Below are 26,474 nucleotides of genomic sequence, written 5' to 3' on the forward strand. Positions count from 1 at the left end.
AAAGAACTTGATACTGAATTCTTACAAGATAGTTTTAGTCGTGATGCTGACCTACCAACAGCAGCATGGTTCATTCCTGGAGAAATCTCATTTATGATATTCTCCCAAAAATGTGTCAGTCATGATTTTGCAAAGGATTCTCCAGATGGATCAATAAGAAAGCAGCTGTTCACACATCTGTATTCATGCACAAGGGAAATAAAGCTCCTCATCAGATCACCTTTTCAGTTCAAAGAAGAGCAGGCACTAAAAGTCAACACACCCTAATTTGTGACTACCCTACAAGATGCCCAAATGCCTCAAATTTAAAAATCTGTTGTTATGGCTACTTACTTAGAATCTTTTTAATCCCAATATTTTATTTGAATGATATTCAAATACTAAATTTAGTCATCTGTAACTACTAAATCTCTAAATGGCACCCTTTACTAATCACATAAATAGTTTAATTTCTACTGTTTCTATGAAAGAGTGAATGCCAGCCCTAACTATATGTATGCAGTATTTACTAAGCATCTTATTATATCTAGCCACCGTGCTAGGCACAGAAAGCAATCGACCATTGTGTTCCCCTTGGGGAAGCTGGATTCACAGATTGAAGAAGGAAGAGGGGCTGGTTAAGAAGTTATTAGCACAGAGACAGCAACTAAGGCCAGAGAGGAGAGAAACTGGCTAGTGGGGCACGAAGCGGGAAGGAGGAGCAGAATCCGCACCTGGAGCAGTTGCTGGCATTTCTTGGTCTATAAAGAAAAACACTGGGGATAAATTAAGAACAAGAAGGAAAGGATGAAGAGACAAGGGGAGAAACAGACTCAGGAGCCATGGGCAGAGTTTTCATGGTGAGTGGACAACAGTTCCTCACGCTGCACAGGATGAGCAAGGAAGAGATTTTAAAGAGTTGATTAAATGAGCAACTCAAATGCAATCAGTGCCCCTTCCTTACACCGTACACAAAAATCCATTCCCAATGGAGCACAGGCCTAAATGTAACAGCAAAAGCTATTAAATTCTTAGAAGAAAACACAGAAGCAAATCTATGATACTCTGGGTCAGGCACAGATTTATATGACATCAAAAGGACAAGCAACAAGCAGAAAGAAAGAGATAAGTTAGACTTCCCCAAAATTAAAAATCTCAGCGCTTCAAAGGACACATAAGTAAAGAGACAGCCACAGAATAGGAGGAAATATTTGAAAATCATTTATCCATGAAGAAATCTATATCCAGAATATATAAAGAACTCTTACAACTTAATAATTACAGTAACAATTTTTAAAACTTGCAAACCATTACTTGGCCTCAGTGGACACCACAGAGAACACAAGAACAGAGCAGCTGAGACTGCCTACATTCCTGAGCCACAAAATCATGAGACATGAGTATTAAGATCCTGAATTTAAGCTGGGAAGTCCCAGACCGCTTGTTTTGCTGCCACAAAGCACTGAGACAATGGTGAGAGGGGGAGGGAGCATGCACGCCACGCCTCCCCTTCTCTTGGAATTGATCCTTGCACATCCCTATCTGCTGATGCACTACTGTCTCCCTCACTGTATAGTGAGCTCGAGGCACTCAGCTAGGAAGCAGCAAGGCAGAGATTCAAACTACAAGCCATCTGGCGGCAGAGCTTTTGTTCTTAACCTCCAAGTCAGACTGTACATGTAAGGGGGGCGCAGGAGCAGCAATGGGGGAACAGTGGCCCCAAAGGGATAAGAAGGGATGAAAACAAGGGCCTGAGATTCTGCAAGTCTCATGAGCTCCCAAGTCCTACCAATGCCACTGAGGTTGGACCACAATGTGAATAGCAAGGCTTTAAAGAAGAGTTTATATAAAAAATATCTTATGTATCAACAGCCAAAGAATCAACTGGGGAAACACTCCCCCCCTCTTTTTTTAAGACAGATCAATTTGGATATTGCTCTTCTGAAACCTACCAATGTGACAGAAATAACATATGCTTAAAGTGACACTACTTCAAGGACTCAAAGACAAAGTGTGAAAACGGTCAGGACCAAAAGTCAACACAGAACAAACCAAGGACCTGAATGTAGTCTTTAAAACTCACTCTTCTCTAAGTGTATCCTTTAAAATTTTGGTTTAATCTGTTCATTTTAACAGTTTGTTTGTCAAAAAGTTTGTTCTAGTTTGTTCTAAAAGAATGACGCAAAGAACAAAATAATGGTTGTCTGACAGTTCATCAGATATAAATGAAGCCAAACGTTCTGAGCCAATGACACAAATGTTGTACTTCAATGTTTTGGAAAACAGAAAAGGAGAAGAATATACAGTATTGTTACTTCTCTATTACTAAATGAGTGCCAACCTGAAGCCATCTTCACCAGTAAATAAGAACACAGCACAACACTTCAGAGGCAACCATAGTTGTTTCTTGGTTCCCAGAGCTGACCCACAGAAACTCCGAAAAACAAGATAAGGCAGAGATTGCTCTCTTTTTATTATGAATTGCTATGCAAATGGGGTAAGATAAAGACTGCAGACTAGATATGCATGTGCTGCTTTCCCTTCAATAAGGAAGTCTATAAACTTAAATCAAAGTATACATATTCTGAGCCCAGTTATCAAGAATAAACATATCATTGTTAAAGCACAAACCTGTACTTAATTTTTGTCAATTATGCCTTCAGGTTTCATTAACCTAGTTTCTAGGAACATGCTAAAACAGCAAATGTTTCTAGAAAGAGCTCTGCAATAAGTTATTACTTAATCCCAATTTTTTAAAAAATGGGAAATGCTAGATGCAAAAAAAAACTTTCTGGCAACATTAGAGTATTTTTAAATAATTTAAAAGGTAGTGGGGTGCCCAGGTGGCTCATTCAGTTAGGCATCCGATTCCTGATTTCAGCTCAGGTCATGATCTAGGGTTCGTGAGATCAAGCCCCACGTTGGGCTCTGCACTCAGCCCAGAGTCTGCTGGAGACTCTTCCTTTCCTTTGCCCCCTGGTCCCCTCAGCACTTGCAAGCATGCTCACGAGCTCTCGCTTTCTCTCTCTCAAATAAATAAATCTTTAGGGATCCCTGGGTGGCGCAGCAGTTTGGTGCCTGCCTTTGGCCCAGGGCGCGATCCTGGAGACCTGGGATCGAATCCCATATCAGGCTCCCGGTGCATGGAGCTTGCTTCTCCCTCTGCCTATGTCTCTGCCTCTCTCTCTCTCTCTCTCTCTCTCTGTGTGACTATCATAAATAAATAAAAATTAAAAAATAAATAAATAAATAAATCTTTAGTAAAATAGATAAATAAAATCTTTAATAATAATTTAAAAGGTAATAACAAGCCCAGTAGTTGTTAACATCTAACAGTACATGAGTGGTCACAAAATCAATAGTGAGTAAATCTGCTCAGTAGGGACACCTGGGTGGTTCAGCAGTTGGGTGTCTGCCCTCAGCTCAGGGCATGATCCCAAAGTCCCAGGATTGATTCCCATACTGGGCTCCTTGCATGGAGCCTGCTTCTCCTATCTCTGCCTCTCTCTCTGCCTCTCTGTGTCTCTCATGAATAAGTAAATAGGGGCACCTGGGTGGCTCAGTGGTTGAGCATCTGCCATCGGCTCAGGTCATGATCCTGGGGTCTTGAGATTGAGTCCTACATCAGGCTCCTCACAGGGAGCCTACTTCTCCCTCTGCCTATGTCTCTGCCTCTCTGTCATGAATAAATAAATAAAATCTTGAAAGTGAAACCTTGGGGCACCTGGGTGGCTCAGTGGTTGAGTGCCTGCATTTGGTCCAGAGCATGGTCCTGGAGCCCCAGGATCAAGTCCCACATCCAGCTGCCTGCATAGAGCCTGCTTCTCTGCCTCTCTGTCTCTGTCTCTGTCTCTCTCTCGAATGAATAAAAATCTTTAAAAAAAGAAAAGAATAAGTAAATAAAATTTTTAAAAAATCTGCTCAATACAATATATTATGAAACTATAAAGATTCTTTGGGATAACATACATAAGAGAATGATAACATTTAAGTGAAAAACTATAAAACTTCCTATTCTATTCTGTAATCTTATTAATACTGTAATTATGATCACACAGACAAGATGATGTTATTGGCAAATAAGATGTACTAAAGCTGAATAAATTGATTAAAGAAAAGTGTGGATCAGTGTTTCTCTCTACCTTAATGCTCTATCAAGTTGCTATAATTTTACCTGTGTAAAAATTTTAAGATTTCACTAATTTTACTATGTTGCTACCTTTCAAATAAACACACACACTCAACAGAACCCAAAGGTCTAGATGAACCCTAACAACCAAGCTTGGCCTGCCCACACATCTCAAATCCACTCCTGGACACACAACAGCCTCCTAATCAGCTTCTCTACTTGTCTCCCAACAACCCCCACACCAACCCACTGCCACAATGAGACCAAGAAGTTTCAAAATTATGCTGGATGACAGAACTCACTCCCCTGCTTAAAACCTGATGACTAATAAAAAGACTTTAGTTGAACCCTGATCTAAATCTAAAAATGACATTTGAGACAATTAGACATTTGAACAACAACCAGACTTGGACGGCATTAAGGAATCATTGTTAAAAAGTTTTAGGTGTGATATTATGGTTATATTAGATATCTAAGATACACACAGAAATACTTATGGATGAAATAATAAGATACCTGGAACTTGCCTGAAGCTTCTCTGCGGGGACAGGAGTAGGTAGGAGTTACACAAAACAAACGAGTCGGGCCAGCGCTAACAGCTGGAGCTGGAGACAGATATTTTGTCCATTCTGTATTGTCTGAAAGGCTCTATAATTTTCCCTGATCTTAGAATAAAGCACCTCAACACCTCACATAAGTTAGTCTCTGCCTGCCTTCAGATGAACACATTTCAGTAAGTTTTTTTCACACAGGGCAGCCCTGGTGGTGCAGCAGTCTAGTGCCGCCTGCAGCCCGGGGCGTGATCCTGGAGACCCTGGATCGAGTCCCACGTCGGGCTCTCTGCATGGAGCCTGCTTCTCCCTCTGCCTGTGTCTCTGCCTCTCATTCTCTGTGTCTCTATGAATAAATAAATAAAATCTTTTTTAAAAAAAGTTTTTTTCACACAGATACCACTGATACTGGGATGAAAGGATATTTGAAGATTAACATCCCTTGTCTAATGTCCCACAGACACCACTGTGCATTGTATGTTATTTACTGACCTGGAAATAGCGAAGTGGTGCCCTGGAATATTCTTTTTTGCCAAGTGTTCTTTGATCCCCAGAATGATCCATCCCAATGTGTAACTAAACCTTAGATCAGAAACTAGACAAGTTTTTGCTTCTCTAAAATACGTATGAGCTCATTCTAGAGCCTGTGGGCAGGTTCAATTATTTCTTTACATCTTCCTTCTGGCACAGATATTTTGCTAATGGCTAACTATTCCAAACATTCACTTGATTTGCTTCTGAATCCCTAAAGGCAGAACACTCAAACCAAAGGCTGAAACAAGAAGGTGGCCATTAACAAAATCCTCTGGCTCAAGTGTCTACTACAAGTCCCAGAGGGTCATGTCAGTTTCTAATATTCTTAAAACATTTCTCAGAAACCATAATGACTGCCAGGTGATAATTACTGCTCCAAAGAAAATAAATCAGGAGGTATTAAAAATGCTCACGTAGTCATAAAAGTGGTAGTTTCTGCTGGTGTTCTTGGCCACCTGAAACCCAACTCCAGACAGACTTTGGAATCAACGTAACCTTTGGGATAAATGTAAAGACATGACCTCAGCCCTATCTTCCTTTACTTCTATTATCTCCATCTGTCTACTTTCCCCATTATGTGCAAGGCACTAGAAATAAAAAAGTTGCAAAAGGAGTAGATGATAGACAAATAAATGTAATCAAATACTCTCGCTGCCATGTACCAGCAAGGGAGAAGTGTGTGAGGGTGAGAGGTAGAAAGAGCAGAGTGAGGGTGTTAGGAGTTGAGCTGTGTCCCCTCAGGATACATCTGATTTGGAAATAGGATCACTGCAGATGTAATTAGTTAAAACAAGGTCAGAACTGACTGGACCCCTAATCTAGTATGACTGGTGTCCTTATAAAAAGAGGGCATTAAGATACAGACACAGATACAAGGAGAATGCCATGTGAAGATGAAGGCAGAGGTCAGCTGAGGTGATGCATCTACAAGCCAAGGAACACCAACGACTGCCAGAAAATTACCAGCAGCTAGTAGAAAGACTTGGAACAGATTCATTGTTATGGCCTCAGATGGAACTGTCCTACTGACACCTCAATCCTGTACTTTTGGCGTCCAGAACTGAAATACAATGAGTTTCTGTTGTATGAATCACCCAGGCTATGATACTCTGTCATGGCGGCCCCAAGAAACTAATAGAGGGCTGTTGGGAAAGCTTCACAGGAAAGATACTTTTAGAAATAAGAGGTTGCTTCCAGGTGGCACAGGGCAGGTGGCAGTTACCTGGTGAATGAACATCTACAGAGACTTAGAGACAGCAGCAGAGCTAGCACAGTGAGTGCTCAATGTCCCCTGCTTTCACACGGAGTGCCTGGCACCCAGTGGGAAGGTGCTTAAGGAGCTTTTAATGACCTTCCTGAGCTGTTCTCTCTTCCAAACATTTCAGCCCTGCTCATACTTAAGATCCAACTCAAATATATCCTGCTCTGTGAAGCATCCCCAAGCCTCTGAGCTCGACACTTGGCCTCATATGTTCTGAGGTACTTTACTCAGACCTCTTTTCAGCCATTTGCAAACAGAACCAAACATCTGTATGCTGGTCCCATCACCAGTCTGTTGGCCCACGAAGAAAAGGGACTCTTGATCTCTAACTCATTTTTGTAAATAAGCCCTGGGAGAGTAGCGACTCAAGAGAGACTTTGTTCCTGCAGTAAGGTACCCACTACAAGGGACATTCTAACCTCTCTGGAAGGGCTCCACAAGGTTTCCACCCAGAATTAAACTTCATCATCAGGACACACTCACTGAAATAAATGGCAGAATCGCCCAAAACAAAAACAAAACCAAAAATGTAGCTATAAGCAGTGATGGATGTGTTAGCTTGATTGTGACAATCACTTCACGGTGTATACGCATATCAAATCATCAGACTATACACTATAAATATATTATTTTGTCAATTATACCTCAATAAAGCTGGGTGGGAAAGCTTAAAAATTGTGGAGTCTTTGCTGGAATTAGTGGCAAGCTTTTAAACAGGAGGAGCTAAAATGATGGCTAAGCTCAGGTGAAGAACTGGGAATAGTGCTGCATAGACAGTCCACACCCCATTCAGTGCCCCAGGTGGGAAAGCAAAAGAGAGGAGAACTCTAGCCAGAAATTCATGATGAACTCTTAGCAAATGGGTTGCTATGCCAGCCAGTGAAAGAGTCCCTAATACCTCCTGGCAGGAAGGAGCTCAACTTTGGAGCTCTCTCCCAAATTAAACAGAACACAACCGTATGAGTTCTTCCCCTCACGTCTCACATTACTAGCCTCGTTCTCCACTTCCCCTATTGGACAACACCCACCTTATGTTTAAGATTCTTCTTCACGGGCTCAGTCTGACTCAGGGTTGTGCCCTACTTGGAACCTCAAAGTTAAGTAAAAGCCTTTAATTACTCTGATCGGATCATTTCTATTCCTGTGTCTCTGGATGTTCTCTGGCAGACGAAAACGCTCAAAAGTCCCCTTTAAAATAATCACGGCTTACTATGTGGTTAAGTGCTGATTTCAATTGTACAAATTCAATTGCAGGGGCACCTGAGTGGCTCAGTCAGTTACGCATCCACCTCTTGATTTCAGCTCAGGTCAGGACCTCAGGGTTCTGGAAGTGAGTTCTGCATTGGTTAGTTAATAAGTTCCCAGACTCAACCTTCCACTATTTAGTGTTTACATACAGCCATATACCTGCTGTTGTTCTTTTAACTATAGCTTCTTTTTTTTTTTTAAGATTTTATTTATTTATTAGAGAGAGAGAGCAAGAGCATGGGCAGGGGGCAGGGAGGGGCACAGAAGCAGACTCCTCACTGAGCAGGGAGCCCAACATAGGGCTCAATCCCTGGACCCCAGGATCATGACTTGAGCAACGCAGATGCTTCACCAACTGAACCACCCAGGCGTCACCAACTGAGCCACCCAGGCGTCCCCAACTATAGCTTCTTGATCAATTTTATGGTGTACTATTACAGAGTCCAGTTGTTTTAAGGATACATAGCCATTAGTGCAAAAGCAAGGATTTGAAAATAAGACTATGGTTTAGAGATTGCCCTCTTAATTGCTTCACGTTAAATAGCCTTCATGTGCTGACAGGACCCTCCAGTCCCAGGTCAGCACTGGACAGTGGACAGGCCACTGCGCCCAGCATCAGTGGTTAGTCCCACTCCTTCCACTGCATGACATCAACAAGGACCAAGTCCTCATCCATAAAATAAAGATATCTCCCTAACCTAATGAATCAAATGAGACAACACAGCCAAAAGTACCTTGGAGAAAAAATGAGAAAATGGGATGACTCACATCCCATCCCATCTCATCTATGACTCCCAACTCCACACCTGATGCTTCTCAATCCAGTTAAGAATGCATCTAGAGGGATCCCTGGGTGGCGCAGCGGTTTGGCGCCTGCCTTTGGCCCAGGGCGCGATCCTGGAGACCCGGGATCGAGTCCCACATCGGGCTCCCGGTGCTTGGAGCCTGCTTCTCCCTCTGCCTGTGTCTCTGCCTCTCTCTCTCTCTCTCTCCGTGTGACTATCATGAATAAATAAATTAAAAAAAAAAAAAAAAAGAATGCATCTAGAAAGTGCAAAGGAGGGCAGCCCGGGTGGCTCAGCAGTTTAGCACCTGCCTTCAGCCCAGGGCATAATCCTGGAGACCTGGGATCGAGTCCCACATCGGGTTCCCTGCATGGAGCCTGCTTCTTCCTCTGCCTGTGTCTCTCATGAGTAAATAAATAAAATCTTAAAAAAAAAAAAAAGTGCAAGGGATCCAGAAGAGAGCCCCAGTCGTGAACTTTATAGGAGTGTGACAAAGGCCCTGCCTGCGGTGGACCAGTTAGTTCACTCGAACAACTGTGAGAGTTCCCCACCTGCAGGTGAAGAATTGACTCTGAGTTTCAAGTTTCTGAGGTCTCAAGATAAATAAAGAGCCAAGTCAGGCCATGGACCCAAGCCCACTGACTCCAAGTGCCACACTCATCCTTTGACGAAGTCAAAAGGTGGGCACTGGCCAAGGGTGGGAACCACAGCACTCTCCCCACCATTTAGCACCTAACAGGCCCTCAATAAAGATATGGTAAATGAATGGTGAAGAAAGACAAAGTAATCCTCCGTTACTCATTTAACAAAATTTGCTTCTGTAGAGAAAAATTATAAAGTGATTAAGTACTTTCAGATGGCACATGAGTTTGTATAAACCAGTTTACTCTCAAACAAGTGCCTGCCTGCCTGGCTTCCTTCCTTCTAAACATTTTATTTTTAAGTAATCTCTCTCCTCAATGTGGGGCTTGAACTCACAACCCCGAGGTCAAGAGTCATATGCTCCACCAACTGAGCCGGCCAGGAGCCCCAAACAAGTGCTTTCCAAGAAGAAATTCCACAAAGGAAACCGCAATTCTGATTTCAAGAGAGGAATGTGGGAGGAGTAAAGCTATATACAGTGCCTCACAATTTAACCAGTAACAGCCCGTTCCATAGAAAGTCTCCACTGCAATTACTGGTCCACTCCTTCTAAGCCACATGCCGTGAACCACCACACATAATTGAGAGCAGAAGTCAACTTTATCCTCTGACAGTGCCAACTCTTTCTCTATTTTTGCTCCTTCACACTATTACTGTCCTTCCATTACTATATGATTTTTATTTTTCACTGTATTTTTACTGAAGAAATGGAGTCTTTCGAAACTTGGTGTTTTACTGAAACAAAACTCCTCCTGAATTTCACTCCATGAAGGTGTCTGTTTATTTTCCTGGGGGTTAGGAGGAGGTAGGGAAGTTTGACAGGGTTATAAGAGTAAGGGAGATTAAAAACACTGACCACAAAAAAAATTAAAAAAAAAAAAAAAAAAAAAAACACTGACCACAAAAACAAACAGGTTTTTCAGAATTTAATGGTCGGTGACTAAATGTTCTTATTCGTGAAGTAATTGGTTCCCCTGGAAAACAAATGATGAAAGGAAGCCTTGAAGATAATAGTCAACTAAGGCTAACAGGCTGAGAAGGACACAAGTGCTGAGCATGCTAACACAAAGATATTCTGCACACGCCAAGGTCGAGCTGTGAACTACTTTATTAACTCTAGGACTTCTGAAAACAGGGCCAGGTTCTCCTCTTTGGAGCTAGTCAGGAAGTATTTAAAATCACAAGTATAAGCCTAAGTAGAATTCTGCCAAAGGTATACTCTCTGAAAAGTAATTATGCCGCTGATCAGGAATGAAAACCCTTAATGCTACCAAGTAATTATGAGCACACAAGTTTTTAGATGATCTAGTTTTCACAGAAATAAGGATATACTATGAAGTGAAAAAAGCAAAATACGAAGAATGATGTATGTATGGTGCCTTTCAGAGGGGAAGGGAGGGTATAAAAAATATTTGTATTTGCTTGTATCTGCAATAAAGAAATGAAAGAAGAATATACAAGAAACTTTAAATGGTGGTTTCCTTGTTAAAATAAGAAGGATCTGGGGATCCCTGGGTGGCGCAGTGGTTTAGCGCCTGCCTTTGGCCCAGGGCGCGATCCTGGAGACCCGAGATCGAGTCCCACGTCGGGCTCCCAGTGCATGGAGCCCGCTTCTCCCTCTGCCTATGTCTCTGTCTTTCTCTCTCTCGCTCTGTGTGACTATCATAAATAAATAAAAATTAAAAAAAAAAAAAAGGATCTGGGTAGACAGAAGACAGAGATGGCCAGGAGTCCTTATTAGTCATACATATAGTTTTTTTTAATTTATAAAGAAAAGAAAAATTTTTAATGTAACAGCATTAAGAACATCAACACAGTAAGCATCACTGAAGGTATAAAATACAGAGTACACAGTACATTGTATTTCCAGCAGCATAAGGATATCAAACATGTGTTTAGTTTTATAGTTTGATAGAGATTCTGTTAAGTGTTTTAGTAGGGTGGCCCTATCCTGATTTTACAGGTGATAAGACATAGGTTAAGAGACTGTTTTACCCTAAGTAGAGATAGCAAGAGTTGAGCTGAGAATGTATAGGGTTAAATGAACCCCTCACAGTCTCTCCTCCAAAATGATTCCATATGTATCAGAGTTGTTAATAACTGAGTATTTCTTTAAATCAGCACCGGCTGATTAAAACGGGATATTTCTTTAAATCCAGGGATCCCTGGGTGGCGCAGCAGTTTGGTGCCTGCCTTTGGCCCAGGGCGCGATCCTGGAGACCCGGGCTCGAATCCCACATCAGGCTCCCGGTGCATGGAGCCTGCTTCTCCCTCTGCCTGTGTCTCTGCCTCTCTCTCTCTCTCTCTCTCTCTCTCTCTCTCTGTGACTATCATAAATAAATAAAAATTAAAAAATAAATAAATAAATAAATAAATAAATAAGTAAGTAAATAAATAAATAAATAAATAAATAAATCCATATTGGCTCTACTTTGCAGCCACTACTTCCATGTTGCCAAAAGCACTGGAGTTCCTGCCCAAAGGGCATTTCATTCTACAAGGAATCAAACCAATACGAGGCACCTCTTTTCTGGTATTAGAGGATGACAGGCAAGGGTTAGTCTGAAGAACAGGCCCTGGTCACACTGGCCCTGAAGTCTGCAGCTGTGAGGGGAACACAGTCCAGCTTGCTTTATGACTATCTGTGGTCTAACGGCATCCTACGCTGCTACCTGCTACATAGAAGGTGTTCCTTAAGTGTGCCGAACTGAGGCAGTAGAGCAGGCGTGAGGACCCTACAGCCACCTGACTCAGGGTAGCAAAGGTCTCCACAACAGACCCCTTAACTCTGATCCCTTCTTTTTACAAGCAGGAACCTGAGGCTCAGAAGATGAGAGGACTGTGGGAACCCCAGGAATCACTGGCAGAGAGCAGAAGCCCAATGTGTCTCAAGTCACACCACAACCAAGTGCGAGTCTACCACACTGCTTACTAGGTGATCTGGACAAGGACCTTCTCTCTGGGATGCAGTTTTCTCCTCTATCAACAGGATATGGTAATGGTAACCTTGAGGGAGATCTCAAGAATCCGAAATGCTGTTTGGAGAGCATTCAGCAGTGTTTGGCAGACGGTACACACACATTAAGGAGTGGCCATGATTACTGGACACACCAAGGTGTCCCAGCCAGGCCTATGAGCTTCCACACCATCAATCCACTTCTTGCTCACATGGTTTTCATTGTTTGTGACAAATAACTGAATATTTCTATCTTTATCACAACTACAGCTACTTTCAAAAAGACATTAAAATGGGACACCTGGGTGGCTCAGTGGTTGAGCGTCTGCCTTCAGCTCGGGTCCTGATCCCAGGTCTGGGGATCGAGTCCCGCATTGGGCTCCTGCTTCTCCCTCTGCCTATGTCTCTGCTTCTCTCTCTGGGTCTCTCATGAATAAATAAAATCTTTAAAAAAATACATTAAAAGTAACTTCTCACATATAATTTATTTCTCAATATTGCTAACACTAGGTTAATATCCAAATAACCTCTGAAGTCTTTAAAAATTCCAGATGATACCTGAAAGGGGAAATTACAAAAGTCTTAATAACTGTAAACCCGGGGAACTTGGGTGGCTCAGTGGTTGAGCATCTGCCTTTGGCTCAGGGCATGATCCCGGGGTCCTGGGATTGAGTCCTGCGTCAGGCTCCCTCCCCACAGGGAGCTTGCTTCTCCCTCTGCCTATGTCTCTGCCTTTCTCTGTGTCTCTCATAAATAAATAAATAGAATATTTTTTTTAAATAACCTAAACCAAAAAAAGGTCAAAAACAAATTTAGACAAAGGAAAATTATGCTTCAAATTACATATATTAGTTTTTGCTTTCCAAAACAGTGCCATTTCAATAGACATGACACTACTGCAGGAGAGGGGACAATCCAAACTCTAAAAGGCTCCACACACAGCCTGCAAACAGAAGGGATAGGTCCTAGCAGAGGGGACTGGGCAGTCTGCACAATAAGTAAGTAAATCACATGGTGCGTCAGCAGGTAAGAAGTGCTGTGGGCAGGGGACTGGCTGGACAAGGAGATGGGGAGGCAGGTCTCAATACTATGTGGGAGGGCAGAAGGCTCTGGGGAAGGTGACATCACAGGTGGTGTGAGTGTCCAGCCACTCCGAGCAGAGGGACAGCTGGAGCCAAGGCCAGGAGTGAGGGCTGACATCTGCCTGGAAGTGGGGGAGAAGGATAAAACAAAGTTTATCATCATTTTCTTGAAGCATTAAAATATTACATTTACATTTTGGTAAAGAAGCAAACAAAGATACCTTTGTTATCTTTGGTATCTTTGATACCACTCTAACCTAACTCATTCAAAACGAGACTTTGAATCTTCCCCTAGTCTTGTCTCCCTGCTTCTACCCTCAAATTCTTATAGTTTGTTCTCCATAAAAATATAATCAAACCATGTCCTGCCCCTGCTTAATTCCCACCAATGGCTTCTCACGGTTCCTAGAATAAAATCTGAAATCCTGACTACAGCCACCAGGACCGTCCCAGTTTGGCCCCCAGCCATCTCTCTGCTGTGATGTCCCAGATACACTAGCCTCCCTTCTGTCCACACACACACCCCCAACTCCTTCCTGCCTGACAGCTTTAGACTTGCTCTTCTCTCTGTCCAGAACAAACTTATTCCAGCTATGTTGAGTGTCTTACTCCATATTTTAGGAGTAAGTTTTAGGTCAAATTTCACCTCTAAATCTTGAGATCAGTTTCCCTGCCCATGCTATCTAGAGTAGTCCCTAATCCCCGCTCTTTCAAATCGCCCTGGGTTTTCTTTCCCTTCAAGGCTCTTATCACCACTGTCAGGGCACAGACTCTAGAGCCAGAATGCTTGAGTTCAAATTCCAGCTCAGCCACTTACTGGCTCTGTATGCTTAAGACAATTTCTTAACTTCTCTGGCCCCAGTTCTCACTTCTGAAATAGTAAGGTTAACACAGTTAATGCATGTAAAATGCTCAGAAACAAGTATCTGGGGACACCTGGGTGGCACAGCAGTTGAGCGTCTGCCTTTGGCTCAGGGCATGATTCTGGAATCCTGGGATCGAGTCCCACATCGGGCTCCCTGCATGGAGCCTGCTTCTCTCTCTGCCTGTGTCTCTGTCTCTCTCTGTGTCTCTCATGAATAAATAAAATCTTAAAAAAAAAAGAAAAAAAGAAACAAGTATCTGACACTCAGGAAGCGTTCAAGTGTTTGCTGTTGGTATTACTGTCTCCCAATTAGCACATAACCTCAACAGGGCAAGAGACTCATCTGCACCATTCATCACTATATTCACAGATATACATACATAAATATATACATATATATACACATATATATAAAGAGACAGGGGGGTTGAGAGGTGGAGAGGGAGGGAGAGGAAGAGGGAAAGGGCGAGGGAGAGGGAAGTACAGGTTCAAGTCTAACATTCCGGACTGGTAATGTTAATCTAAGTACTGAGATTCCAGAGCATTTGACTGTAAGAAAAGCTATCACCCTGCTTCATTTAATCACAACTGACGTATAACTGAAAAGACTCTGGGGACACAAGCAGCAGACTCAACAGACTCCAAATCTCTATCTGCCACTCACAAGGAAGCTCCAGACTGCAAATGGACAATCTGTATATCAAATTGGGTTTTGTGTTTTGAGATGCCTGGGTTTTAAGTTTCTAAGAATTACGCCAATTCCCAAAGTTTGTATACCAGGACAGTAGCTGGATCTATCACTAGCTGACTGGATCTGAAGACTCAAGCAAGTCTAGCCCCCAGAGGCAGGAAAATCAGGAGAATTGTAGACCTCACAACTAAGTGTACATGGTACTCTAGCGAGGCTCATAAAGACTGCAGAAGACCCAGCCGAGATTGAGTAGATACATGTGAGTTTAGAAAATTCTATCCAGGGCAGCCTGGGTGGCTCAGCGGTTTAGTGCCACCTTCAGCCCAGGGCGTGATCCTGGAAACCGGGAATCAAGTCCAACGTTGCGCTCTCTACATGGAGCCTGCTTCTCCCTCTGCCTGTGTCTCTGCCTCTCTCTCATTCTCTCTCTCTCTCATGAATAAATAAATAAAAATCTTTAAAATAAAATAAAATAAAATAAAATAGAATAGAATAGAAAAGAAAAGAAAAGAAAAGAAAAGAAAAGAAAAGAAAAGAAAATTCTATCCAGATTTGATGAGGAAGAAAACACCCACCAGTACTCTACCCACCAGTACTCCTAAGCACATTAGGAGGGGCTGTCTAACACCACTAGCCTGAGGTGAGCATGTTTCCCCTGATAAACATATGAATCAGTATCAGAGGAAGCATTTAATAGCTACAAAGAAATAGAATGGAAAAGTAGTCATAAAAATGATCTTATGAGCAATATGTAGAATATAGGCAATACTTTAAGCTGTTGAAATAGCATGTACAAAATATTACTGCAGTAATGCAACAAGGCAAGTCCACAACACTGAGAGGCCAATGTAGCTAGACAGAGGCTTCTGTCAACCTCTCTTCATCCCACAACCCCTAGTATCTGTTGGATGTCTTTGAGTGATCCAATAGCTCTGTCCTCCACCTGTAATCAGCCTAAAAATCAGTATCTTCTGGGAGGCAGCAGATGGTAAGAAAGTCCTTGAGCGGACAACCCTCAGGTCCTACAACCACCACAGAGAAGCAGTGATGCTTAATGGGAAGAAAGGAGGCTCTGGGATTACCAGGGTTCAAACCCCAGTCAGACACTTACTAAGAGGATACCCCAGACAAGCTCACCATCTGTACCTCAGTTTTCTCATGGGTGGAGAGAGACAATAATAACCATCTTACACGATTGTTGAGTGAACATGATATGTTCGATACCATGTCTGTACAAAGTCCCATTCATCTGTCAGTGTAATCATGACAACTGGTACCTGAAAACATTTTCCCTTGGTCATAGGGCAGCATCACTGTCCATGTCCCACCCCTAAGCCAGATCTAAACTTTCAGATCTATTTCAATGAATACCAGAGGAACTCCCTGAAGTAACAGAACAGAGAGACATGGCTATTAAACAGAAATATCTAGTTAACTGATATTCTGATTAATAAGACTGCCAGTTATATCCTAGAATATAATAAAACATACCTAACACTAATAAACACTGAGCAAATCAACCTTTGGTAGTTAAAATTCTCTAGACTTATTTTATACACCTAAATGAATGTCAACAGCTCTCAAATACAAACCCCGCATTTTAAAAAGTACTACACATCTTGGGATTGAGGGAAATGTGTTTAAAAATGAAAACACAATGCGTAAACACAGAACAATTTAACATCTGTTTATGCAGCAATGCTTTTAAAACCTTAAATCATGGGGCACCTTGGATGGAACTAGAGGGTATTATGCTAAGTGAAATAAGTCCATTAGAGAAAGACAATTATCATACAATCTCATTCATACGTAGAATTTAAGAAGCAAAACAGGATCATAGGGGAAGACAAAAACAAAACAAGATGAAATCAGAGAGGGAGACAAACCGTAAGAGATTCTTAATCACAGGAAACAAACTGAGGGTCGCTAAAGAGGGGAGCGAGGGGGGGTGTAACTGGGTGATGGGCTTTGAGGAGGGCATGTGATTTCATGAGCGCTGGGTATTATATAAGACTGATGAATCACTGAACTCTACCTCTGAAACTAATAATACACTATATGTTAATTAATTTAATTTAATTTTAAAAATTAAAATAAAAAGCAAAAATTAAATAATAATAATAATTATAGTGTAATATAGTGTAATAATACACTATATGTTAATTAATTTAATTTAATTTTAAAAATTAAAATTAAAATCAAAAGAATCAGCACCTGGCTGGCTCAATTCATAGAGCACATGACTTGATCTCAGGGTTGTGAGTTCAAGCTCCATGCTGGGTATGGCACTTACTGAAAAAATAATAATAATAATATGACCTTAAAATCATGATTAGGGCAGCCCCGGTGGCTCAGTGGTTGAGCACCACCATCAGCCTAGGGCCTGGTCCTGGAGACCCAGGATCGAGTCCCACGTAGGGCTCCCTGCATGGAGCCTGCGTCTCCCTCTGCCTGTGTCTCTGCCTCTCTCTCTCTCTCTGTGTCTATCATGAATAAATAAAATAAAAATTTTAAAAAAATAAAATCATGATTAAAATTTTAGAAATCAAATCTTTTCAATTCAGGGGGAAAACAACATGGAGGACAGTAGAAAAGATTCACATTCTGAGATCACTGACTGTTGATTTTACCCAAACATGCTAAGTGGCAATGTAAATAGAATTGTGGAAGAAATTCAAGATACAGGGTGAAACATTAATAATATGTCTTTAGAGGAGGCACTGTTAAGCCCAGCAGAACTCTTTCAAAGGAGAAAAAAAAGTTTATCCCTTCCATTCTGTCATTTAACAACTAAGTAATACTAGCACTTTTAAACTGAACCTAACCCAGCTCTGAAATGAGCAAATAATTCATTCTTTCCCAAGCATCTTATACTGGTATGTCTAGGAAAATCCTGTGCCTCGGTTTTGCAGCCTGACCTTCTTGGGAGTTATATAAAATAGAAACAATCAAGGTATTCAGCCCAAGCTTCAAATTAATAAAAACACTTTTACTTAGGGGAGGCAATTGTATTCAGGTCCCAAAAGCATGGCATACAGTACTTCAAAATAGTTTCCACACAACAGTTCAGAACACTTATGAAAAAAACTACAGCATATTTTAACAAGCCAATAAAAAAGCAAAGCATTCTCAAGTAATTATGACATGGCAAATAAAATAAATATCCCAGAAAATGTGACCCCTTCAGAAAATTCTAGCTGCAGGGCCTTGCCTAGGGTGGGGACTCAAAAATCAGTTGAAGGAAATAGCAGAAAACTATGCCTCTAAAATAACTGCTGGAAAGGTAAATCTGTCACGGGAAAGGAAAGTGCAAAGTATGGGACACCTGGGTGGCTCAAGGGTTGAGCGTCTGTCTGCCTTTGCTTCAGGGCATGATTCGGGTCCAGGGATCCAGTCCTCTATCGGCTCCCAGCAAGGAGCCTGCTTCTCCCTCTGCCTATGTCTCTGCCTCTGTGTATCTATCATGAATAAATAAAATCTTAAAAAAAAAAAAAGTGCACAATAAAAGAAACCCCCAAATTGGTTAGAACCAAGTATAAAGTTTCACTTCCTTTTGGCTTACATAATCTGAAAAAGAAACAGAGGTATCACACCAAAATTTCCCTGCTCTGGTAGATCCGAAGTGGCTGCTTCGTCATTTCTCTGATTAGTAGATAAGGATAAAAGGTTTTCATGTGTTTATTTACATCTCAAAATTCCCATAGGGTCTATTAATCTCTGTCCACCTATTTCTCAAAATCTTGATGTAGTTATTCTTATAAATAAAAAAAAAGGAGTATACCTATTGACCTTTTTTCATATTTGACTCCTATAATTTTATTTTTCAATGAGCAAATATTTTTATATTTTCCATATTCTGCAAACTTTTTCCTCAGACTCCTCCTCTTAAAGAGACAGTTCTCATTCCTTCACAGGCACATCTCAAAATGTTCCAAGAAAGTTTTCAGGAATTAGCTGATAAACATTCCATTTTGCTTCCCTCACCCCGCCCCCCCCCCCCCCCACAGTCTCTCTAGTTTTAAACATTTGTCCTTAATCCATCTGGAATTTATTTCCACGAATGATGTTTTCCAGTTATCTCATGGCTAATAACCGCCCCTCCTCAGAGACACAGAGGTGTGGTTCTTTACTCCCCCCAACAGGCCTGCTGGTGCAAGGGGCAGAGCTCTGAGCCAGCAGCACCCCACAATCTACATGGTCTGACCTGCATTGTTTCCTCTCAAGTCATATGTTCCAAGGTTGTTGGAGTAATTAGAAAGGATAATAAATGTAAAGTATCTAGCACAATGTCTAACACATAGTGGATACCCTATCAATAAGGAAATAATTATCTAATATTTGATGAAAATATAAAAGTAACATGTTAAAAATTTCACTTCAAAAACTTCAAGAATATTAGGTTTAACCAACTGAAAGTTGAAATACATTATTTTAATTAACATTCTATTATAAGCTCATTAGCTTATTTTTAAATTAAAACTTATTGTATTCTATCTATATCAACACATTTAGTATAGTTAATTGAGACCACTCACTTTAACTCAATCCCTAAACCAATACCCTACTGTGGCTTCTTACTGAAACTGACTTGGGTGTGGTTTTGAAAACAATTCTGGGTGAGGCAACTAAAGATAAGCTGACCAACCATCTGTTTGACTAAACAAATTTAAGTGAACTTTAACGTACTCTATCCTGTTGAGATTTCCAAAATCTATCTGATGCCAATTGGTACAGAAAGATTCTGGCTGATTAATTAACATGCTCAATTCACATTAGAGTTTAGACTCCAGGCCCAGACCACCTGGGTACTGATCCCAGCTCATCACTTAATAGCTATGTAGCCTTAGGCACATTTCTTCATCTTTCTCTATATATATATACTTCAGTTTCTTCGTCTGTAAAATCAGAATTTACGTCAAGTGTTTTGTATAGGTCTGGCACACAGTAAGCAATAAATTAAAGCACTATAATAAATAGCAACTACTATTATAAGCAGCAGCACCTTGAAAGATGAACTGAATCTCTTTTAAAAAGACACTGGAAGAACATTGTGATGGGTACTAATTAACTGTCCTCCTTAATGTGTGCACAGGGACACATAGTAGCACCACTTCCTAGAAGTCTCTCTTACAGACAGCATCACTACTCTGTATTGTGCATTATTATTTTAGAGAGAGAGCATGCACAAGAGTGCAGCGGGGGCAGAGGGGAAGGAAGGGCAGAGGGGGAAAGAGAATCCCAAGCAGACTCCCTGCTGAGCAGGGAGCCCAACATGGGGCTAAATCCCAAAACCCTGAGATCACAACCTGGGAGGAAATCAACAGTAGGTCACTCAACAGACTGAGCCACCCAGGCGCCCCTATATTATCCATTTTTCATACCAAAGCTAGACCTCAAGCTTATGGAAAGCAGGAACTATCATGATGCTTATATTCTGACGTTCCCAACACAGTGCTCTGAACACAGATCTTAAATAATGTTTATAAAATTAATATATTTAATAAGGAGGTGCCTGGGGTGGCATAGTGAGCTAAGCCTTGGACTCTTGATTTGGGCTCAGGTTGTGATCTCAGGGTTGTGAGATCCTGCTGTGGACCTGGCTTGCGTTCAGCATGCAGAGTCGCTTGAGATTCTCTCTCCTTCTTCCTCTGCCCCTCCCACTAGTGCTTGCATGTGTGCTCTCTAAAAAATCAATCTTTTAAAAGAAAATTAATAGGATAAATATTAAAAGGATAAATAAATAGGCAGTAAGGAGGCGCCTGGGTTACTCAGTCGGTGAAGCATCTACCTTCAGCTCAGGTCATGATCCCAGAGTCCTGAGATCGAGTCCTACATTGGGCTCCCTGCTCAGTAGGAAGTTGGCTTCTCTCTCTGCCTGCCCCACCCCCTGCTCTCTCTCTCTCACACTAATAATTTTTTTTTAAGTCAGTAAGACAAAACCTTAGAAGCATATATTTTTAGCACCAGAAGAACTTTAAAAGTCATCCTGAAAAAAATAAAAAATAAAAAATAAATAAAAGTCATCCTGTTACAGGGGCGCCTGGGTGGCTCAGTTAAGCATCTGCCTTCAGCATGAGTCATGATCTCAGGATCCTGGGATGAAGCCCTCCCTACCCTCCCAGGCTCCTGCTCCTTGAGGTAGTCTGCTTCTCCCTGTCCCTCCCCTTGTTGGTGTGCACTCATGTTCTCTCTCTCTCAAATAAATAAAATCTTTAAAAAAACATTTTTTAAAAATAAGCAGAGTTGAAAAAGAAACTAAATAGAACTTTCAGAAATAAAATGTTGAAAAAATTATTAACAGGGCACTTGGCTGGCTTAGCTGGTGAAGCATATAACTCTTGATCTTAGGATTTTGAGTTCAAGCCCCACACTGGGTGTAGAGATTACTTAAAAAATAAAATCTTAGGGTGCCTGGGTGGCTCAGTCAGTTTGGCATCTGCCTTCAGCTCAGGTCATGATCCCAGGATCTTGGCATCAAGACCCACATCTGGCTCCCTGCTCAGCCAGGTGTCTGTCTCTCCCTCTCCCTCTGTCACTCCCCCATCCTCATGCTCTCTCTTGCACATGTATGAGTGGGTGCTCTCTCTCAAATAAATAATAAATAAAATTTAAACAATAAAATAAAATCTTTTAAAACCTCAAAAAAATTCTTTACAAATCAACTAATGAATTAATAGCAGATAAAGACACAAATAAAGAGGAATTAGTGAATTAAAAGAGAGATCTGAAAAAATTCCCCAGAAACCAGCACAGGGAGACAAGGAGATACAAGCTATACCAGAAGAGATAGAATAAGAACATCCACTACACATTTACTAGAGTCACAGGCTGAGATAACAAAGAACAGTGAAAAGTCTGCTGAGACAACTGCCCCAGAGCCTCCTTGAACCACCCAGCCACAGCCAAACCCACCATATCCTTCAGTCTCTGTGGACAGTGAGCCCTTCGGCTGCATCTCCTTGGAGCTGTTTGCAAAGTTCCAGACAGTGAAGAACTTTCATGATGAACACTAGGGAGAAGGGACTTGGTTATAAAGATTCCTGCTGGGCAGCCCCAGTGGCTCAACGGTTTAGTGCCGCCTTCAGCCCAGGGCCTGATCCTGGAGACCCAGGATCAAGTCCCACATCAGGCTCCCTGCACAGAGCCTGCTTCTCCCTCTGCCTGTGTCTCTGCATCTCTCTCTCTCTCCCTCTGTGTTTCTCATGAATAAATAAATAAAATCTTTTTAAAAAATAAAATAAAATAAATATTCCTGCTTTTACAGGATTATTCCAAGATTTATATGCCAAGTGACTTCACATGCCATAATGGCACTGGAGGCCAGTCGATCCATGGGGAGAACTTTGATGATAAGAATTTCATCCTGAAGCATACAAGTCCTAGCATTTTGTCTATGGCAAATGCTGGACCCAACACAAAAGGTTCCCAGTTTTTTGTCTGCATTGCCAAGACCAAGTGGTCAGATGGTAAGCATGTGGTCTTTGACAAAGTGAAAGAATTCCACAGGAATATTGTGGAAGCCATGGAATGCTATGGGTCCAGGAACCCCAAAACCAGCATTATGATCACCATTGCTAACTGTGGACAAACCTAATAAATTTGATTTGTGTTTTATCTTAACTACCAGACCATTCCTTCCATAGCTCAGGAGAGTACCCCTTCACCTCCATCTGCTGGAAATATTCTAGCATCTTTGTGCTCTTGCTGCAGTTCTATGGGTTGAATGTTTTCCTTACTCCCTTCCAAGTCTAGCTGGATCAGAGTTAAGTTTATGATTGTGACATAAAAACTAAACAAGTGGCAGAAATTGGCTCTGTCCACAAACAAGTGTCAGAAATTAGCTCTGTCCACTCTCCTGTTTTAGTAGCTTCTTCCCCAAAGTCATGGCCTGAAAGTTGGATTTGCTGCTGCCACAGGCCTGTCTCACCCTATTCCCTGCCCCTCTGCCTCTGGAGTGAGCCTCGCCTCCCCACAAGGAAAGAGGAGTAAAATACCTGGAAAAAAAAAAAAAGACTGGTGCAAGGAAGAAGGCAAAGAACCACCAGGAACATGAAAAACAGCTCAGAGCATCAAGAAGCACCACAGATTTAGCTAAACAACCATGCAATGCATCAATGGTAGCAGCTCTTTTGGATACTTGTTGATGGTTAAAAAACGGAAAAATAAATATCTGAAAAACGCCTGTATAAAATTTTAGTGAATACAAATAATAATAATAATAATAATAATAATAATAATAACCTAAACAGTTTAACAACAACAAAAAAAAAGAGTGAAGAGTCAATATAATATCCAAGGACAGGGGGTCCCTGGGTGGCTTAGCACTTTAGCACCTGGCTTCAGCTCCAGGGCGTGATCCTGGAGTCCCGGGATCAAGTCCCACATCGGGCTCCCTGCATGGAGCCTGCTTATCCCTCTGCCTGTGTCTCTGCCTCTCTCTGTGTGTGTCTCTCATGAATAAATAACTAAAATCTTAAAAAAAAAAAATCCAAGGACAGAATGGCTAGCAAGTTTTCATAATTGAAAGACATGAATTCACAAATACCAAGCAAAATAAATAGAGAAATATACATCTTGTATACACAGTAATGAATCTCCCTCCAGAACAGTAAAGGCAGGGAAAAAAAAAAAGATCACCCACAAAGGACTAACAATTAGACACTGGCAAACTTGTAACAGAAACAACAAAAGAGGAATAGGGTATCATCAAAATGATGAAAGGAAATAACAGGCAATCTGGATTTCTACACCAAGCAAAACTATCTTTCGAGAATGTGTGTGAAATAAAGTCACTTCAGGTGAACAAAACAAAAGTACTACCTACAGACTTGCAGAAAATGAACTTCTAAAGAAGAAAAAATGATCCCAGGAAGCAAAATCAGAAATGCCATAAGGGGGCAGCCCCAGTGGCTCAGCGGTTTAGCACCACCTTCAACCCAGGGTGGAATCCTGGAGACCTGGAATCGAGTCCCATGTCAGTCTCTCTCTCTGTCTCTCATGCATAAATAAATAAAATCTTTTTAAAAAATAAAAATAAAAATAAAAAAAATAAAAAAGAAATGCCATAAGGACTACAAAGAAAGAAACTGCTAAACAGAAATCTAAAAATGTATTTTGTTTAGTGATGATGTCCAACTTAAGAGGTTAAAAAAAGGCTGGACTAAAATACTGAACAGTAGTATATAACTTGATAGTTGAGTATAACTGGAATCAAAGTGCTTCAATGTCCTTGTTTTGTCTGGTAGAAGAAGATAGTATTAATTTCAGACTTTGTTACATATATGCAGAATAAAATTTCAAAGGCGACAACTAAAAGAGAACGTAACAGAATATGTAATTTCCAAATGAAAACGGGGGAGAACATAAAGGAAAAAGCAAAACAAAACTTAGTTGTTTAAAAGGCAAGCCTAGGAGCACCTGGGTGGCTCAGTGGGTTGAGCATCTGACTCTAGATTTGGGGCTCAGTTCATGATCTCAGGATCATGGGATCAACTCAGCATGAAGTATGCTTTTCACTCCCCTCTGCTCCTCCCCCTGCTTGCTCACTCTCCCCCTTCCCCTCAAACAAAATCTTTTTTTAAATTTTACTTATGCATTTGAGACACAGAAAGAGAGAGAGGCAGAGACACAGGCAGAGGGAGAAGCAGGCTCCCTGTTGGGAGCCTGATGTGGACTCAACCCCAGGACCATGACCTGCCTAAGGCAGACACTCAACCACTGAGCCACCCAGGTGTCCCACAAATAAAATCTTAAAAAAAAAAAAAAAAAAAAGGCAAATAGAAAACAAAATGTAAAATGATAGAAAAAGTACAAATTTATCAGAATCATGATAAATGTAATGCCAATTAAAAGAAATTATAATCCGTGTGGTACACTAAATAATGGTCACCAGAGATATTAGTTATAATCCCAACAGCCTATAAATGCTATTTTATATGGCAAAGACTTTGCAGATGTGATTAGACTAAAGATTTGGGGTGATGAGATTATCCTGGACTACATGGACTACCTAAATGCAACTGCCAATAAAAGAAGGCAGAAGGGACACCTGGGTGGCTCAATCAGTTAAGCATCTGCCTTCAGCTCAGGTCATGATCCCAGGATCCTGGGATCGGGCCCCATGTCAGGTTCCTTGGCCAGTGGAGTGTCTGCTTCTCCCTCTACCCCTCTGCTCATGCTTACTCTCGTGTGCGCTCTCTCTCTCTCTCTCAAATAAATAAGATCTTTTAAAAGGAAGAAGAAGAAGAAGACGATGACGACGACGACGACGGTGGCGGCGGCGGCAGAAGGAAATCTGACTACACATTCATAAGACAAGAGAATAGTATGACCAGGGACACAGAGACTGCAGTGAAGCAGCCACAAGAAAGGAATGCTGGCAGCCATAAGAAGGTGAAAGAGGCAAGGGGCAAATTCTCTTCTAAGAACCTCCAGAGCCATCACCTTAATGTCAGCTCAGTGATACTGATTTTGGACTTCTGGCCTCCAGAAGTATAAGAGAATATTTTTGTGTTTTAAGGCACAAAGTTTGAGATAATCTGTTATAACATCCACACACACACACAAAGAATATATCAATAAAATATAAGAACAGAAAAGTTTACAAGTAAATGGCTGAAAATAGGTATACCAGGCAAATACCAACCAAAAGAAAATGGAGTTTCTGTATTCATATGAAACAAAAAAAGACCATAGAAAATAAAAGCATTTATTTGGGATGAAAAAAACTACTACAATGATAAAAAAAAGTTCACTCCAATAGAAAGATTAAAAAAATAGATGCCTGATAAAATGGTCCCAAGACATATGATGCAAAAATTGCTGGTACTCAGAGAAAAACTGACAAATCTACCATCACAATGGAGAACTAAAACATTACTGAATTTTTTTTATTTTATTTTATTTTTAATTTTTATTTATTTATGATAGTCACAGAGAGACAGAGAGAGAGAGAGAGAGAGAGAGAGAGAGGGAGAGGCAGAGACACAGGCAGATGGAGAAGCAGGCTCTATGCACCGGGAGCCCGATGTGGGATTCGGTCCCGGGTGTCCAGGATCGCGCCCTGGGCCAAAAGCAGGCACCAAACCGCTGCGCCACCCAGGGATCCCCACATTACTGAATTATTAATAGGCAAAGCAGTCAAAAATTAGTAAACAGTAAAAAGAAAATAAGAACCACTAACATATTACATCTTTAGAGGTATAGAGAACCTTGCACCTCCCTGTTTTCTAAAAACAAAGAATATATATTCTTCTTTAAAATACAAAAAACAAAAAAAATAAAATACAAAAAACATCTATAAATATTAATTTCATATCTGGATAGAAAATTTTTAAATCTCAACAAATTCCAGAGGGTCACTAGCATACAAACAATTTCTCTGGTCACAATCTAATTAAAACATATCAATAACAAAAATTAGTGTTTGGGATCCCTGGGTGGCGCAGCGGTTTGGCGCCTGCCTTTGGCCCAGGGCGCGATCCTGGAGATCCGGGATCGAATCCCACGTCAGGCTCCCGGTGCATGGAGCCTGCTTCTCCCTCTGCCTGTGTCTCTGCCTCTCTCTCTCTCACTGTGTGCCTATCATGAATAAATAAAAATTAAAAAAAATTTAAAAATTTACATATATGTAAATATATATAGGATATACATACACACACATACATATATATAAAAATGTATTTTTAAAATATTTTTAAAGCACTTTTTTTTAGGGGGAGAGAAAATCCAGAGTGGGCTCCATACCCAATG

General features: G+C 41.1%; 1 protein-coding gene across 12 annotated transcripts in view; it reads right to left on the reverse strand.

The window, feature by feature from the left end:
• Positions 1–26,474, reverse strand: part of ADD1 (adducin 1) — an 86,775-nt gene that overhangs the window by 42,327 nt on the left and 17,974 nt on the right. The window lies entirely within an intron of this gene.

The sequence above is a fragment of the Canis aureus genome, chromosome 2 (genome assembly GCF_053574225.1).
Source record: "Canis aureus isolate CA01 chromosome 2, VMU_Caureus_v.1.0, whole genome shotgun sequence".
NCBI lineage: Eukaryota > Metazoa > Chordata > Mammalia > Carnivora > Canidae > Canis > Canis aureus.